The following is a 19883-nucleotide window of genomic DNA, read 5'->3' on the forward strand; positions in this document are numbered from 1 at the left end:
TCTTAAATTTGTTATCATTTCTAAATGAAAATTCGTTTTTCTGTGAAAAACTTCTTTTCGACTTGTCAAAATCTTTAGAGACACTAAAAACATCACTTTTATCATTGCCCCTAATCTCCTTGACAAACTTCTCTGAATGTTCTATTGACTTCGCAATATCTATGGCATTATTAAGGGACAAATCAGACGTTGTCCAAAGACGTTCTTGTACTTTTTTGTCATTAGTCCTCATCAAAATCTGATCCCTTAAAACTTGTTCATAAGATATGTGCTCGAAGTCACAAGTGACAGCCAAGGATCTTAACGCTGAGACAAAATCTTCTACAGGTTCATCTGTACGTTGTTTCCGAGAATAAAAGATAAACCTCTCCATGACAACATTCTTTTTCTTCCCATATCTTAAACTTAATTGTAAAGAAGCATATTCATACACATTAATATTCCCCGGACTTACTAGTGCTGGTAATGTTTTGAACTCTTTCAAAGCTATTCCACCCAAACAATGTTTTAACAGAGATAACTTCCTTTCTGGTTCACACTCCCCCTCTTCCAACACATCTACGTAAGCTAAGAAGACAGGTTCCCAAATCTCCCAAGCCATGGGTGGTTCACCAGGTGATGATAAAAATGAAGGAGGAGGTACAATGCCAGACATATTGAATTCAAATATATAACAATCTTTACGTAAATAAATCTAAATGTAAAATAAAAAAATTAAAAAATAAGTCTTAAAAATAAAGATTTAAATTCAGAATAGCAATTAAATTACAGTCAAAACACGCAGTGTGCGTGTCACTAAAAACCTTTGAAATAATTAATTTTCCTTCAGTGTGGTTTCTTTTCCTCACTCGCGTAGCAAAACAATTCTCCTCAACAGCTGAAAGTCTCCGTGATAGAAATGTGATGAAACGATGTCTGAATGTAGTCGTTTCCGCGTTGACACGTAATGAAATAACCCCAACGAGATCAGCAAAACAAGGAAGGAGCGCCTCTGATGCACGTCTCTAATGCTCTTAAAATCGTGCTATGACGTCAGACGTCGCGCTGCTCAACGTTGATTGGAATGCTCATGCGCGAACCCTTGCGCGCGTACACTGGGAAAATAACACTCCTCGCGAGTCGAAGTTGGCAATTTCAAATAATGCCACCACTCAAAAGTGAGTAATTTCCTGCTTTTTTTTTTTTTAAAAAAAACCAAATAAATCTTCCGCTTCCCAAGGAATTGTAGTCGTCTTGCGCCGTTCGGTAGAAATCCAGAAAGCGCAAAATCAATCTCAGATAGGTCAGAAATTCAGGAAGAAAAAAAAAAAATTCTCGTTTTTCTGATGTCCTTCTGATGCAGGTAACGAATCCCGCCCGTCTCCAGTGTAGGGAAGCCAATAATAACGCAGGAAACTTGTAGAAGTAGGACGTGAGTTTATTCAGATCCTCTCGTCTTAAGTTGCAGGCTAGTAATGCCAATAACAGTTACACAGTCTTAACACTCCCACATTCTACATATTCAAAAGCAAACACGGTAACCCACTACACGAGCTTGCCACGAGCTACAGGCCTCTGTGAGCGCTCGTGACCGCTCCCATAAACATATGTACATACCCAACAAATTTCATTCCATAAAATATTTGGTTCCAAATTGGGTTATTGCCTAAGCTGTTCTGCTAAGGTTGCTGCCTTCCTTCATATGGTCTGGAGCAGTCTTGTGCTCATGTCCTATTTGAAGGTTGCTGTGAGAAAGACCAGAAAGACAGAGGTGTGTCTAGTGGGCATATTTCAACGTACAGAGAAGACCAAAAAGGGAAATTGGTCTGGTGACTTGGTTATGCTGTTAGCCACGCATAGAATAGCAGCAAGCTGGAAGAAAACACCGGCCCCTCTATAAATACCTGGAGAGCGGATGTTGTTGACAGTAAAAAAGAGGATGTTGTTGAACCGGAACTCGGAGAAACCTTGTGATATAAAAGACTGGGAGCCCTGGCTGCATTTATGGAAGAACCGAGTGGCCCAAAAAAGTGTAAAAGGGCAGGATTCGCCTTGATGATTGAGGCGGAGGACAAGTAACGTTTTTCAATATAATTGGACTGAGGAGGACCAAGATTCCTCGTCATAGATATTGGGGAATAGAGAGTAATAAAAGAACAACACAACGGAGGAGGGCACGAGTATGCCCCTACCTGTCATTGATTAACCCTAAAGAATAATAACACAACGCCGAAATGTGTGAATGTAGAGGTGTGATACTGTTGGCACTTAAAATTTTGACAATAGAAGGCCTGATATAGCAGTTCCCTTCTTCCCTAGGTTTCTAATCTTTCCAATCTGAATTTCTGAGAGAGATTGTGTATTTGTTGTTTTCTGTCCTGAAGAAGGGGGTAATACTATTTTTATTTTATGGGATGTATTTAGCACATGGATACCTAACTGGCCTCCCAGCCCAGGTAATGACCCCCACTTTGGTTGAAATATCTATACTTCCCTAAAATAGATGAGTTTTCAAAAGCTTCCAGACGGTAACTTCTGATTTCTCCTTCCTAATATGAAAAGGAAGCTGGTCCAAAACTTGGGAGCTAGAAATGTAAAGGAGCTTCCGCCACCTCTTACCTTCTTGATCTTGGGAACAAGAAGAAGGTTCTGACCCTCGGAATATAAAGCTCGTTTGTGGAAGTAGGGAGTGATCAGTTGTTGGCAATTTCTTCAGGGCATCACAAATTTTTAGAGCCACTGCATGAAGACACACATCGTATTCACAACTGAAAAACAAATAAGAATAGAGACGCACACATATAATTTGTCATCCTATTTAAAAATTTGTGATGCCCTGAAGAAATTGCCCGAAATAAAAGTGGCAATGAAACATGTCGGCTAGTGGAACATGGCTAGATAGGAATTAGCCATCTTCACTGTTTTACATTCCATAACCAACACGAAAGAAACAGAATAAAGATAAGTCCTGTGTTGTTTGTGGCTTTTACATATGTGTTTGGTCTTCCGTATTGTGGTTGTTTGTTTCACACACTGCATTTTTTCACAAACACTGTCTTGTTCGTTCTGCGGACTCTAGTTTTTCTTTTAGAGCTTGATGGCGCCAATGATGAGATCAGGGCAATCCTGGTGAGTACCTGCCAGGTTCCCGTTGGTGGTTCGCCCGTGAGGTGCCATCTAGCTCACACACTTTTTCTAATTTCTATATTTTCCTATTTGGACACATTGGTGTGTGTTATTGGTTGTCTCACAACTGTTTTTTGTTTCCTTCAAGGGTTGGGCAAAGTTTTTTATTGATTGGCATAATTTGGTTGTACCTCCTACCTCAATAATCAAAAGAGAGGAGTATTGTGCAAAAAGATTTTGCTGTTGATGGTAAACCATTAATATATTGAAATTTCTATGCCTTTTTGATCTAGGTCTTGTTTTGTATTCAGCAAATGTAGTGCAGCCAAAGCAGGGGCTGCTGAAATACACTTAGGGATAATAAAAAGTGTACCTGCTACAGCGTTCTGTATTACCTGCAGACGGTTGGCAACATATTCGGGACTGCCTCGGTAAAGGGAGTTCCTGTAGTCTAAGCGTGCATTGATCAGACCTTGGACTACTATTCTGCGCAGCTGGATTGGAAGCAGACTCAAGAACTTTCTTAAGGGACAAAGAAGTCTGAAGCAACAAACTGCCCACTTTTTGGCCTGGACTTCCATCAATACCCTTTCATCGTTCCAGAATCCTAAACTCTTCACTGATGGAGCTGGAGCCGGGAGCAATCCTAACTCTTTCAGCCACTTGAGTTCATTCCAGAGGGAAAGATTGTTTCCTATGGCTAACACCTCTGTTTGATCTCCATTAAGTTTTAGATGACTACTCGACATCCAGTTTGTGACATGCTTGAGGCCTGCATTCAGCTTCTATGAGGTGTTCTTGATGTCTGTACAGAGGAAAACGACAATCTGGGTGTTGTCTGCATTTGAGACAAGGATAAAACCCATAAGTTTGTATAATTTTTACCAGTAGGAGTACGTAAATATTAAAAAGAGTGGGACTCAAGGAGGATCCCTGGGGTATTCCATAATTTAATGCATAGGTTGTGGAGAAGGAGGACTTCTCTTGAACTTGGAAGCTTCTCAGCTCTAGAAACGTAGTTAGTCATTTGAGAGAAATTCTGTTTATTCCTGCCTCTTTCATTCTCTCAGTGAGGACTGGGAGGAACACTGTGTCTAAGGCAGTGTTCAGATCAAGCAAGATCATTGCAGCTGAGCCGCTCCATCTTAGCTCTTCGGTAGCCACTCAAAGGGCTGTCTCTCTGCGGTTGCCTGGTCGAAATCCTTCCAAGAACGAAGACAGATGTCTATTCACAACTTTTTCAAGGATCTTGCTCACCCCAGGAAGAAGTGATATGGGGCGGAAACTTTTCACCACCAAAGGATTAGCGGTAGGCTTTTTCAAGAGAGCTTTTACTAATGCATGTTTCTATGCCTGTGGAACTGTGCCCATCTCTAATGAAAAGTTGAGGCGATCCGTTAAACCAGCTAAAAAAATATTCCTTCCTTTTCTTAGGTTCTCTGGGGGGAACCTGATTTGATCGTGTTGAGGATCTCCTTGGTTGTCTCCTTGGTTGTCTCAATTTGAAGTTTGGGAAAAGGCTTATTGTGCAGCTTACTCAAGCACCCACGGTGTTGGTAGAATATTGAGTGGCGTTTGTCGGGTAAACAGTCATAATATCGATTCCAAAATATAGAATGGACATAATATCGAAGTAAAAATATAGAATGGACAAAATATCGAATGGACACAATATAGTGGTTAAAAATATCGAATTTAAGGTAAGTAATATCGATTTTCAAAATATAGAAGTAAAAATATCGAAGTATACAATATAGGCATTAAATATATCGATTTTTTAATAATATACATTTTTTTAAAGTGTTTTGTATGTTAGTATATGTGTGAAAAGTGTATATTAATTTTTGTAATGTATGTTTAATGTATTTTAAGTAATGAATTTTATGTTATTTAATTTTTGCATAATTTAATTCTGTAACGGGTTGTGGGTTTATAGGGGAATAGGGTGGGAAGTAATTTAATTATATTAAATTAAATATATATTTTTTTCAATTATTATTAATTTTTAATTACATTTTGCTTTTTAGTTCTGTAGCGGGTTGTGGGTTTATAGGGGAATAGGGTGGGAAGTAATTCAATTGTAATTAATTAAATATTTTTATTTATTTATTGGTATTCATTTTGAATTTATTGTTATTTTTTAATTGGTAATTACTTGTTATTAATTGCCAATTAATTTGTATTAATTGATTAATTGTTCATTATGTTAATTTTATAAATTTATTTTCTGTAGCGAGTTGTGGGTTTATAGGGGAATAGGGTGGGAAGTAATTTAATTGTAATTAAGTAAATAATTTTTTTCATTCATTGGTATTGATTTTAAATTTATTGTTAATTAATTTTTAATTGGTAATTAATTTCTATTAATTGGCAATTAATTTTTATTAATTGGTAATTATTTTGTATTAATTAAATATTTGATAATTATGATAATTGTATTAATGTATTTTCTGTAGTGGGATGTGGGTTTATAGGGGAATAGGGTGGGAAGTAATGTAATTGTAATTAATTACATGTTAAAAATACTTTTTGTATATTGATAATTAATTTACTGTTAATTTTTAATTGGTATTAATTTGTATTATTAATTAGTTTTTGTTATTGAAAATTAATTAGTTGTTAAATAATTATGAATAGGTTATTAATTTTTAATAACTAATATGTAGTTGTATTTCAAATTAATTATTACCTACTATTAAATTGGTTATTAATTTCAATTAATGTTTTATTGGGATTGATATTTAATTTATTTTTAATAATATATTAAATCATTACTTTCCCTACTGTTAAACTCACTGGAGTGGGAATAGTAATTTTCACCCTCCCGCTATCCAACGCTTTCCCTACTGTTGCACTCTCTGGAGTGGGAATAGTATTTTTTACCCCTACGCTATCCAACGCTTTCCCTACTGTTGCACTCTCTGGAGTGGGAATAGTAATTTTTACCCTTACGCTATCCACAGCTTTCCCTACTGTTGCACTATCTGGAGTGGGAATAGTAATTTTCACACTCCCGCTATCCAACGCTTTCCCCACTGCTGCACTCTCTGGAGTGGGAATAGTATTTTTTACCCCTACGCTATCCAACGCTTTCCCTACTGTTGCACTCTCTGGAGTGGGAATAGTAATTTTTACCCCTACGCTATCCAATGCTTTCCCTACTGTTGTACTCTCTGGAGTGGAAATAGTAATTTTTACCCTTCGAATATCCAACACTTTCCCTACTGTTGCACGCTCTGGAGTTGGAATAGCAATTTTTAACCTCCCGCTATCCAACGCTTTCCCTACTGTTGCACTCTCTGGAGTTGGAATAGTAATTTTTACCCTTATGCTATCAAACGCTTTCCCTACTGTTGCACTCTCTGGAGTGGGAATATTAATTTTAACCCCTACGCTATCCAACGCATTCCCTACTGTTTCACTTTCTGGAGTGGAATAGTATTTTTTACCCCTATGCTATCCAACGCTTTCCCTACTGTTGCACTCACTGGAGTGGGAATAGTATTTTTTACCCCTACGCTATCCAACGCTTTCCCTACTGTTGCACTCACTGGAGTGGTAATATTAAATGTTACCCTCCTGCTATCCTACGGTAAAATATTGTACATTTTTTATTAATTAATTATAACTTAATTTTAAGGTTATTTGAGTATTTTTAAGTATGTTTTAGTTAATTATATTTATTATTTCATTAATTTTAAATTACTTTTAAGACATTTAAAAAAATTCAATATTTTGACTGACTATATTTTTTACAGACTATATTTTGGATTCAATATTTTTGTACATACCTGTTTGTAGATAGGAATTCGATATTTTGGCATTCTATATTTTGGTGACTATATTTTGGTAAGTCTATATTTTGTCATTCTATATTATGTCAGTGATCCGTTTGTCGGAAGTGCAAGCAGGATATTATTCACCTTGCCTAAAAAAACTCATCTGCTGTGTTACACTGCTCTACTGAGGGTGTGGTTCCATTTTGAGTTTTAGCTGGCTTAATAAGACTGTTTACCAGCTTAAACAGTTCTTTAGAGGTACCTGGGGCATTTTCTATTGTGGTGCTGAAATTTGTTATCCCTGCTATTCTGATGATGTACTGATATTTTCTGTTGTTTTTGCATAATGTGTTACTTGCCTCAGACATTTTTCTCCACTGTCTTTCTACAATTTTTGCTTCTTTTATTAATTCACTAAGGTTGGTGGAGTACCAAGGTGCACGACTTACGGGGCGACCTTGTCCTGTCAACTTTATAGGGATTAAGGCATCCAGGGAGCATGTAAGCCAATTCTCAACGTTTTTATGTCGCTCGTATACTTCACCTTCCCTTGTGGTATTTTCCCAACATCGGGTATTTAGCTTAGACCAACATCGCTTCAATTTTGTACAATGAAATTGTTTTCCAATTTCCCTGGTAATATTAAGAGAGAAGAGTACTAGAAGATGATCAGACCAGTAAATAGGAATGGGAGTGTGTATAGTAAGCTCCTTAATATAAAAATAGGATCCAGTATGTGATCAAGTTTATGGGTAGAGTATTTTACTACTTGAATCATTTGGATTGCTGCCATATCCTGTGAAATTCTTTATGCTTTTATTGTTAAGTTTATCGAGGTGAATATTCAGATCTCCCAGTACTGTAAAATTAGATTTTTTCAGGCTATGGTCTGCTATTAATTCAGGGAGTGCTGCATTAAATTGGGAGGCAGGACCTGGAGAGCGATATATAAGAAATCCTGAGGGGGAATGTAGCAGAGAATTCCAAAGAAAACATCAGACGTTCACAACCCGGAAGCTTTGAGGGAGAAAACTGACCTTTTAAATTCTCTTTAAAGATTATTGCAATTCCCCTCCCCTCCTGTCTTTGCGGTCACATCTTTCAATGGCATCGCCTTGGGGAAGGAGGGTTAAAACAACGTCTGGCATAGACTTTCTCGCAGCCAGGTTTCTGTGATTAATAAAACATCTGGTTGCTTATCTTCTTAGAAGATATACAGCTCAGAGCTGATTTTGGGCAAGGATCTGCAGTTTAGCAGCATCATCGCATATTCATAGGGCCCACTTAGTGAGGAGGAATTAGTCATGCTACATGCTGTAGACTTTATGTTCCCAGCCTCCTATTTACAGTGCTTACAGGCCTGATGGATCTCCACTGCGAGCACCGAGTGCCTGCAGGCCACGTCTAATGGTGCCTTAAAGGTTTGTGCAGGGGTATATGTAATTCGAGCTGGCCGGGGAGAGGCTGGGTTTCTATCGCCGATTTAAAATGGCAGCTCTTGTTTTCAGTGGCACTAAACACGGCCAAAGCAGAGAGATGCACACAAGATTAGTAAATGGCCCACCCTCCTAATCTTCTATTACATTCCCAGATAAAATAGAAGTTTTAGTATCAGGCAGATTCCAAGTGTAAAATGTGGCGATGTGCAAACACAGTAATAAAAAGCAAGCCTGCCCTCCCTGCAATTTCAGAGTCCCAACTTAACCAAGATTGGTTAAAACACTTAAAATTCAGCAGTAGGCAAGAAATAAAAGGCATAAAATTCAAATTAAGGCAGAGACCAGAGCATTGCTCTTACCTGCACGTCAGCGTCCTGGGCTCCATTTAATACTGGCCCGGCCAGTTGAAAAACAACTATAGCGGCAACCTAAAATGGTGGGTCTAGTTGGCAATCGCACTAAACACGATCAAAGCAGAGAGGTGCACACAAGATTAGCAAGTGGTTTAATCACAAGATCCACTAAAGCGAGTCAACATAATTTCTATATGCAGGATAAGCTACACTTTGTAATATGGTAGATGACCATCTGAGCAGGACACAACATATTACTTCTTACGTTTGAAGCAGGCCAGCAGCCCTGGAATTCATTGTAGTGTACAGTCTAGTGTATTTTTTCCTTTCTATCTGTGTTGAATTTTTGCACCGTATTGTGGGGCGGGGGATTGATTCGAGTATATAGATATTTTGTATTATGAAACGCCCAGTTCTTAATATTGCATGTTTTAATGTTCGAAATATCACCGTAGATGAATTAATATGGTTTTTTAAATGTGGAAGTGGTACCATTTGATGATTGGAAGTCCTGGGGTTTTGAAAGAAGAGTGTTTAATGTTGGTTAAAAAGTGTATAAATGTCTGATTGTTCTCCCAAGGGGAGAATTATTTTACTGTACATAAGGTGCTCTGTCCCCTTGGATTATGGAACCCCTCTCTCTAGTTTAGCGGAACACAGACAGCTACAGAATTATCTTTCTAATTATGTAAATCAAAATCACCCAGAAAGGGGAAGAGAGAAACGGTCAGGGCCCATGACACCATGGATGTCGTACAAAAGATAATGATAACCCATTCTATACATGTCTTCTTGTATTATAAACCAGTAGGGGAGGGGCGGGCAGGAGGTGGGCGGGGGTGGGGGTTGGTACACAAAAAATAAAAATGAAATAACTTACCTGATCGCCGCCTGCCACAGTGTGCTCTTCCTGTCTTCTTCAAGGTACATGCTCCCAGAATGCACTGCGGCCAATCCTGAGGCTGCATGAAAGCAGCATTAGGATTGAGCTGAGCGCTGTCAACTTCTGCTCCCAGGCACACTGGGAGCCTGTGCCAGCTCTCTCCAGTCCCAGCACCGCAGCTGGAGCTGGAGAGTGCTTCAGTGCACATGACAGTTTGGCCGGCCTGAGATGACCAGCCAAACCGTCATGCACACAGGAACCCACTCCCCCACCAGCAGTCATCCTCCTGGACCCACCCCCCAAGACTTTTCAGAATCCTGGGGGCGGATCCAGGGGGATTCAAATAAAACAATAATAAAACGGATGTAAAACCTGCTTTATTATCGTTATTTTTGAGGGTTGTGGCTGGGTGGGAGGCGCTCCTCCGCCCTAATGGAGGGGCTGCTGCTGCTATAAACTCCTTCTTCATTTCAAAAATTGTCAAGCTGGTGGGATACTATGTGTAACTGATGGTACAAATACCCTGCAACTTGTGGTCATTATATATTATTGTACTTTATATATATATTTTTTTTACCAATTAAAATATGGGCTTGCTGCATGACCTTTACGCTCCATTACTGCAAAATGTAGTTTGGTGATATTTGTTTACAAAAGTGCCTATTTAGCAATTTGTTTTGCAAATCACTAAATCCTGGGGGTCTGGATTATTACCTCACATATTACATCACTCATGACATGTTCAAGGATATCATTGATGATATCACCAATGACATCTCAAATTACATCACTGAGTGCCTCGCCCAATGAGTGTGACAGTTTACTACATGCTTCTCACACTGAAAGGTATAGCGTGACCTATATCTAGAGGAAAGTTTATATAGCTGCTGTACTGCTAATGAGTATAAGATTTTGCCCAATGTTTGGCCTCCTCAGGGGGCTCATGTATGTGAAGTGTGGGGGCTCTCCGTGAAGAGTTGTCCACAGAAAAAAGGCTGCTAGAGCACTAACATTTCCATGCTACCCCCATTAACCACCCATACCGAGCACTAAAAAATCCTTACTATCCCTATGCACCTCCCACCACTGAACCCTAAAAACTTCTTACTACCCCTATGCACCACCAATCTCTGGGACCTGAAAATGAGTTACTTCCCCTTACCAATCCCTAACCTCTAAAAAACCCTTTGTACCCGTCATCACTACCCATCCCAGAACCCTAAAACCCAGGAAAAAACACTGAAGGGAACTAATTTGGGTAGGGGTGTACCCTTCGTGAAAGAACAGAATGGTGTCACTCATAGTGAAGTTAGCTAATGTGTGAAGTGGGCTGACCCACTGCTCCAGCTTTAGTAGACAAAAGAAAAAAGCAACTGACACAATAAATGACCACTGGATGAAGAGGACAGTTTGAATGCCCTGATAAGTAAGAAAAGCATACATATAACTTTAGTAAAAATGAAAGGGACTTTGCTAAAGCCACAGCTAAAAACAAACACTGGCAAGCCAGAAATGTTTTATTTTATTTATCTTCTTGCAAGCATCAGAGTTGAAATCACAATTGGTAAATTAACCAAATGTGAAACTGCCTATGGGGAGGTGCCAGATTCTAGCAAAATCAATAACATTAAAAGTAATTTTAAAAAATTGGACTGGTGGTCTACTTTTTAGGCAGATGTGATGAGATAAAATTCTGTTGCTTGTGGTGCAAGAGAGTCAATAGGTTGGCTAACCCATCGACCCATGCTGTAGGCAATGGTGAGCAGAAGCAGAATTTGAATGACAGTTTAACAGGGCAACGGACAAAGATCACAAACCCAAAGCCTATATCTATATCTGTATTTAAGAAAATACATTTCCCAAACTTTGAAATGTTGGTTTGTTTACTTTGCATTTGTCTTAGTTTTTTCATTTCATTTCATATTTTCACATACAATCAAGTTGTAAATATGGTCATGTGTTGTTTATCCAGTTACGTTCTTTAAGACCAGTCCTGAAGCACTGTTGTTCCAAACGCTTCTTCCTGATCAAGTCCTCACTGATAAAACATTCACTGTGACAGAGTAAAGGATCCGTTTCGGAGGTGCAGCTTCACAGAGGGCTTCTCTCTGGTCACTAGAAACCTGGGATGAAATTTCACCTTCCGCACAGGCCCCCTGAAGGGTGAAGAATCAGATTATCGTCACTGATCCTGCTACGAGGCCACTTCAGGTCCTGTTTAGTGATCTGTGACCAAACACCACACACGCTACTCTTTAAGGTTTGAAAAAAAAATACTTTTTCGTGAACCGAAAATAAGTATACGCTTCAGTACAGGCGTCTTAAAACCTCTGCTAAAATATATGTGTTTCTCTAATGATTGCCCGCATGTGGGAAGCAAACAGTCCCCGATTATCCCGCTGTGTGGAAACAACTCCAGCTCGTGAAAGGTCACGCGGGTTCTCACTTTCACCTAGCTAATTGTGTCCTGGTAATTAAATCTATTTTCTTCTGACATATGGATTGAAACCCTAGACGCGTCACGTTTGGCTCAGTAAAAGCTATGCTCTATAATGTCACAACCCTGCCGCCATTTTGCATGAGACGGTCCGGACTCCTGTTACAAGTAAAGGCTGCACAGAAAAATTAAATACATTCGGCTGTGTGATCACAAGTCTACAGCGTGCACATCTCATTTTGTGTGGATTTAGAGGATCTTACTAGTACAAAGTGTGACAGTTACCAAAAAGAAAGTATACAGCTGTGACCATTCCGGGGCGTGGCTACGAATAAGGCGGCAGGTGCACTGAGGCACAAGGGTGTACTGGGCCTACTGCACTACAATTATGTCTGTCTGGGTGCATGGAGACCTTCTTTCCCTCACTGTACTAGGGCCAGCCCATGGAACCCTTTCTGGGCCAGTGCAGCGATACAATGCTGACAATTACATGAAAGGGGCTGGGAAAATCCAGGCAGGAAGAAAAATTCCCCAATATGCGCAAATCAAGCTACTCTCAACCATCATTCGGAAATTCAGTGCAATAGAAACCTCAATTACTTACTGCGGAATAAGAATACTAAAGTGTCATGAAAACACTTTACTCAACTCATGAATATGGTTCAAATTGGTATTACAGTTCATCCAAACAAAACAAGAAAATAAACCGTGAATGACCATCAAGAGCATACCTGCAATTCTTTGTAATTAGAACAGTCCATAAGTTATGGCTCACGATGTAAATATGTACATCAACTTCAGGTAGAATGGGAACGAATGTAGCTTTGGTAGCTATTGCAAATACAAGCTATTGCTTACGTTTACAAAACGGCATGTTATTTTAACATAGTATCGTTTTTCCCAACTGCCACCAGTACATCTTTATGTTATATTCATAGTGTTCTATTGTACTATTTATATATCACTCACTACCTCTATGTGGGGCGCTGAATTTCTTGGCTACATGGGTAGCACCGCAACACTGTATGGTGTGTGGTTCATCCTATGTGGGAAGTGTTTCCATGTGGTGCGTGATGATTGCTGGGGTGAGGTTTTTGTGAGTCGCAGGGGTCAGCAGTGTGATGGATGAAGAAGTGTGAGAGATAGGCACACAGTTTTTTTAAGTAAACTGACAGCTTTGAAGGCCCCTTTATGGTATTTCTTATGATCATAATCCACTTAACTGGTCCTGGTTACTGCCCTGTGTTATACATTCTGAGATATTTGTTTGCAGTTAATTGGTCCTGCGCAGGCATAGGTTAAAGGGATAAATGGTGGCGCGATCTGCGGGGATGTGCTCAGTTAGCATCACTCCATGTGATATGTACAATTATAACTGATTGCAACAAAAACACAGTGGGCCATGTAACAATTAATAGAATAAATAACTCAACCCAAATCTCAACTCAATAGAAATACGGCAGGACGATCAGTCCCTTCTCATAGGATCGAAGTATGATGGCATTTGTTAGCATTTTCTGCAAAAGCAGTACTACTTTTGCGCACAATATATGTAACTCATTAAGAGTAAGATGGAAGGAAGCAACTGAGTCTAGCTAGTTCTGTTGACCGGAAACATTCCTAAGCACTTGATCTTTTGCAAATAATTTTAGATAAAATATAATTACATTTTCCACAATCATGACTTTGAGCATGAAGTTAAAATAGCAAAAAACGAAGAACAAAGCTTTAGTACTTGTTAAAGAAATGCTGGCAATAAGCATAAGAATAATTTACTGCACATAAGACAAGCACCTATGGTAGACCACCAGACTCATCAGGTAAAATGCAATCAAGCGATCAACATAAGAGAAGATTACACCCTAGGCAGTACCCATACAGTTGATCAGTACATCATTTCCACTACCATTTTCAATCTTTATGCCTTTTTTCATACCCGGTAACCAAAGGATACTCAATGGTGAACCACTGCTTTTTCATGCCATGGCCACAAGATATTTAGCCTAAATCGCAATACTCAAAAGAACAGATGAGGGAGGGAATGCTGAACAAATCAAACATTCAACCCTAGTCACAGATCTGGGTTATAGCCATCGTTTTTGTGCTTGCTATGACATTCCAGTTTAGACACAGCTATTTGCAAATCAGTGGGAAGGATATGCCCAGACGCGGGTCCTGTGCCACTGGATTCAAGCTAGACTGGCTGAACTCCCGAAACCAGTCCCAGGATATTTGTTTACGGTTCAGGAACTACCTGGCCTTGTAGTTTGGGCTGGTTCTGTTCCTATGAGAGCAGGGTCAAGACTGATTTGCATACGGCTTGGTCAAAACTGAGGAGGCGTGGTGAGCAAGAAAACAATGCATTAAACCCAGATCTGTGACTGGGGGTGAATGTTTTATTTGTTCAGCATTCCATCCATCATTTGTTCTTTTTACTTTTGTCGCCATCAGCGGTAAGTGTATACCCAGCCATGGGTCCTGTGCTCACTGTGCCACTGGATTCAAGCTAACCTGGATGTTGAGGGTTGATGCCCCAAAACGGGTCCCAGGATGCTTGTTTCTGCTCCAGGGAAGACATGACCTTGCAGTTCGGGCTGGACTGTTCCCATGGGGAGCAGGGTCCACACTATTTTGCATATGGCTGGGTCCAAACAGGGGTGGCATGGTGTGCAAAAAAACAATGGATTATACCTAGATCTGTGAATGGGGTGAATGTTTGATTTGTTCAGCATTCTATCCATCATTTGTTCTTTTTGCAGTTGTTGCCCTAAGTGGGGAGGGTATGCCCAGACATGGGTCCCTTGCTCACTGTGCCACTGGATTCAAGCTAGCCTGGCTGATGAGGGGTGATACCCCAAAACCAGTCCCAGGATGCTAGTGTCTGTTCTAGGGAAGACCTGGCAGGTCAGGCTGGACTGTTCCCATGGCTGGGTCCAAACTGGGTTGGCGTGGTGAGTAAAGAAACTTTGGATTAAACCCAGATCTGTGACTGGAGGTGAATGTTTGATTTGATCTGCATTCCGTCCATCATTTGTCCTTTTTGCTTAAATCTTAATACTAGCAACTAATTTGACAGCGGTCCTTCCTCTTTGTTAGTATGAGCTCCACAGACAAAGTTTTGGCAACTTAACCAGACTACAATTCATGAAGTCAAGAAATCTTCCTCCAGCACACTCACTAAGAAACTTGATATCAGTCGATTATCACCCTAGACCTCATGGAGCCTGAGCACGGGTAGAAAGGGTAAGGTAGGAAGGAATGATGTGAGGGTGGACTAGAAATGTACCCCACTTCAAAGAGTAGTACCAGGTAAAAATAGTAGACCAACTGACCCCCTCATCAGCACACTGCTGGACCTGTGGACATTACACATTAAAGAAATAGGACTGCCTTGTTTCTCAGACGACTGCCATGCTGCTTGAGGATGCTTTATTTTTCAGAGGTATCCCCTGCTGCTACCAGAGGACTGTCCTACTGCTAGAGGCCCTCCTTGTTCCTCAGAGGATTATCCTGCTGCTCGAGGCCTGCCTGTCCTTCAGAGGACTGTCCTGCTTCTTTAGGCCTACCCTGCTCTCTGAGAATGAAGACTAGACCTGCGTCCTTCATCCCAGGCTAACCTGAGTGACTCCAAAGGTAAGAACGTTCTGTTCTGAGCTACAAGGATACAGCAAGCTTCGGAGGCTTCCCTGCAACTGCCAAACTGGCCTGCTTCAACTGGCCCTGCCTAAACCTGTAACTGAAACTGCAACTGGGCCTGCCTAAGCCTTGCCGGCCTCTGCTGGAGTGAGTTCCTGATACCCTAGAAGTGCCTCTCCAGGCCCTAGAACCTTGACTGTCATCAGCTGAGCTGTGAAATATGGAAGTTTTGAACTCTGCATGCTGGACTTCGAGAAGGTAACTTTTTCAGCAGGACCAACCAGGTCCCTTTATCTGGCCATCACTCTATTGGAGTCGGCCTGAACTTGTGACTTTGTCCGGGTCTAGCACGACCAGATACCCACAATTGGCGAATTCTGCTTCTTGGCACTATTTTTACTTACACTTTGAAAATACGTATCTATGGTTCTATTAATTAGTTGTTTGTAGTTTTTGCCTCATTTTATTTATTACAATTTCTAATACTTTTCTAAATTAGTTTGGGATTTTTATTGTGTTGGGTCCACACTTTATTACTGTTTTGTGTGCTACAAAAATACCTGATTGAGTGCCTCTAAGTTACGCCTGATGTGCCAAGCTACCAGAGGGTAAAGCAGAGGGTAAATCAGCAACTTTAGTGGTTCACACAGACAAGGATTGCAGTTGTTGCTTGAGAAGGGGTCCCTTCAATCAAAAATCCAATTTCTTACAGAATCCTAGTGCTGTCATTGTACCCATTCTGGGACACCTCATTTGCTAACACCATGCCATGAAATGTCAATACTATGGAGTGTGTTAATTTACAGGTGTGTTATTACGCCATTATGAGATGTTCTTTATGGATTGGGGAATTATGACAAAGATAGAGATTTCTACACTGATTTAACTGATGAAATAAGTTACTGTAAATCTCTGGGTGTGGTAATCCTGCACATTTCAGAACACCAATTTTGGTGGAAACTCATGTTTTTGCCCTAATCAGTAATTTTGAGATAATCAGAATGAAGGCCAGGTCCCCAAAAAATGGAGTACTGTTGACCTAACCATTACTATGCAAGCACAAACTTCTGCTGTGCTGAAATTATGCTTTTGCATCAAGGAGTACTTGATGGATTGCATCAACCACTGCTGGCCATGAACATTTACTTTATTTTTATTGTATTTAATTGGCACATACTACAAAATAAATGGAATATCCTGCTATCTGAAAATATTTAAAACAAGCATTGAAAATGCAATAGGTCTCGCCTTGATTAAGTTAAAGCCATTTGCTTTGTTAATGGTATTATATAGAAAAGCAAATGGCTTTAACTTAATGAAAGGCAAGACCTACTGAATTTGTAATGCTTGTTTGCCATTGTAGTTCCTCGCGTCTCCATTTCATAAACCACACCCGTTCAAGCTGCTAGCCGTAGTGGGCTTGATAGAACTCAGCGAAGTCAAAGATTGTCTTGATGGGAGTGTAGCGGGACGACAACGTGCTCTCTGTCCTCTTGGGCGTGGTAGATCCATCCACGTTCCCCGTTGGTTTCCCCGCCGCCCGCACATCCTCTTGGCTTAGGATTGCTCGGTCGTACTTCTTGCACAGGATGATGCTGCCTAGTATGAGGTAGGCCTCGCTAATCTCGGTGAAGCACAGCGCTGCCGCCTCGTCACCATTGTTGCGGTACGGGTGGTAGAGGAACGACTGGAGGTAGTATCCTGTCGTGGTCTGGGACTGAGTGGCTGAGCAGTGAAGCCAAGAATATTGTAGTAGGCGGTCGGGCTGTGGAAGAGCGGTTGCTTCAGGGAGCCATTGTTCCTTCCAGCTCCGTTAGTTGTAGAGTAAACCCTGATGAAAGAGTTCTGGTGGCCGACAGCAGAGAGTCGCCCCCTGGTGCTTGCTGAAAGCCCGTAACTCATGAAGAGCACAATGGTGCACTCTCTAAAAGCAACTGTCAGGAACCTGTGGTGTGTTGGGTGGACAGCAGCGACCAAAACTGTCACTGTGGAGTTGCTGATCACGCTGTTCATTCTGGCTGTGCTGATGCTTGGAAGTGAGGATGACAAAGACCAATGATCGGCTAAGGCACCACGACTAAGAAGTTGCAAATAGAGTACCCTCAGAGCATCTAGCTTATGACCAATGACTCCCTCCTGCCCTTTCCAATGTCTTGGGCCACTTCCCCCTACTTTAAGGCTCAGTGCCCCTTGCTGGTGCTTACGGGCCGCTCCCTCAACCCATTCTCCCATATATCCTGTTGAATGCCCTGACTTCACATCCCGACTAGATGAAGAGTGATCTTTTTCCCGGTTGGTGGCCCCAGACTGCAGCTCTTCAAATTCTCTTGGCAACCCCAATAAAAGATTCTCCTCTTCAAAATGCCCTATCTCTTAGGCCACTGACGGGTATTTGCAAAAGACTCCTCCTCAGTGCCCGGGCGGCACTTCATCAACCCTAATACTCCCCTGTGGTGTGTTCCCGGGGCCCCTTTACGCAGACAACTTGGTTTCAAGGCGCCAGGACCAACAACAACCTCCGGCTGACCTCTGCCATCATTCTTAAGCGGCCGGCATGCAGCACCGGCTACTCCCACCAATCACAGAGCGAGTAGAAAACTGGAAACACACGGTCTCCAGCGACAGCCAATCATGATGAGGTAAGAAAGAAATTCTGCGCAAGCCAACCATAATGGAAAACACTAGACAGTATTCTGAAACGTCACGTTAAGTGAAAGAAACGTCAGCAGCACAGCTGGTACGAAGATCTTTTAAACAATGCTTCCGCCATAGAGAAGGACTGGAAGATGGCGTCACCCAGTGTGACAGGGTTCTTTCTCTTTCTGCTCTTTTTTTTGTTGGTATGCGTTAAAGCGCAGGTGGCCCAAGGGCATTACAGCAATTTGCATAAGCGCTAGAACATATTACACGATTTTCCTGTCACGGGGGAGGATTCATTTTTGTCCAGAATGACCGGATATTGTGCCAGATTTAAAACCTGTTTCCCCAGTGCCAAGCTCGGTAGTTCCAGCCATAGGACCAATCTCCGCATTGTTAAGGGGCGACCACATTTTAAACAAGCATGGTCTTATGTAGGAGCCCGACTTGCGGGTTGGCTAATAAAGTAAATAACCAAGCGCGGCCGCTAATGTTAGCGGACCGCGCTAAAAAATATTTAAATAAACATATGCAAATGTGAAAAGCGTGGCTGCTAATGTTAGCAGACCGTGGTACAAAATATTTAAATAAACATATGCAAATGTGAAAGCGGCCGGCACAGCCAAACAATTAAATAACAAGACTGCGAGCCAGGCGTGAAGTGTGGTGGAAAAGAGTGCATAGGGACCAGTTAAAGGAGACAGTATCACGCCGCATGTGAAAGATCCAATCCTGGTGGGCGGGGCTAAAAAGAGACAAGGCGGCAACAAGGATGGACTACGAAGCCTCCTTTACAATGAGAAGCCTGCGTTTAGCCTAAGCTATGATGAGAGCCAATGGAAAGTGGGGCATGGCTTCAAGTCCCCTTCCTCGACCGTATTCAATCAATCAATCAAAGTACTTGTAGAGCGCGCTACTTACCCGTGAGGGTCCCAATGCGCTGAAGGGAGGTGGGGGGCGTGCTGCTATAGCTCAAAAAGACAGGTCTTGAGGAGTCTTCTGAAGGTGAGTAGGTCGTGGGTCTGCCGTATGTGGGTAGGGAGGGTGTTCCAGGTCTTGACTGCAAGGTAGGAGAAGGATCTGCCGCCGGAGGTTGTTCATTGGATGTGGAGGACAGCGGCGAGGGCGAGACTGGCAGAGCAGAGCTGGCGGGTGGGGGTGTGGAAGCTGAGTCTGCTGTTCAGGTAGGCTGGTCCGGTGTTGTGGAGTGCTTTGTGTGCGTGGGTGAGGAGTTTGAAGGTGATCCTCTTGTCAACGGAGAGCCAGTGTAGGTTTCTCAGGTGGGGGGTGATGTGGCTGTGGCGGGGGATGTTGACGATCAGTCGGGCGGAGGCGTTTTGGATGCGTTGTAGTCGTCGTAGGTGTTTGGCTGGGATTCCTGCGTAGAGTGCGTTGCCGTAGTCCAGCCTGCTGCTGACAAGGGCCTATGTGACTGTTCTTCTTGTTTCGGTCGGGATCCACCTGTAGATCCTGCAGAGCATGCAGAGGGTGTTGTAGCAGGAGGAGGAGACGGCGTTGACCTGCTTAGACATGGAGAGAGAGGAGTCGAGGATGAATCCTAGATTGCGTGCGTGGTCGGGGGTGTTGGTGATGTTCCCAGTGCGGTCGGCCACC

The 19883-nt window shown here is 41.7% G+C and overlaps 1 protein-coding gene and 1 pseudogene across 1 annotated transcript in view; both read right to left on the minus strand.

Annotated features, from left to right (window-relative positions):
- Positions 1–19883, minus strand: part of GTF2IRD1 (GTF2I repeat domain containing 1) — a 993687-nt gene that overhangs the window by 930586 nt on the left and 43218 nt on the right. The window lies entirely within an intron of this gene.
- On the minus strand, positions 16945–18171 carry LOC147729724 (uncharacterized; annotated as a pseudogene).

This window comes from Lissotriton vulgaris, chromosome 2_1, assembly GCF_964263255.1.
Source record: "Lissotriton vulgaris chromosome 2_1, aLisVul1.2, whole genome shotgun sequence".
Taxonomy (NCBI): Eukaryota; Metazoa; Chordata; class Amphibia; order Caudata; family Salamandridae; genus Lissotriton; species Lissotriton vulgaris.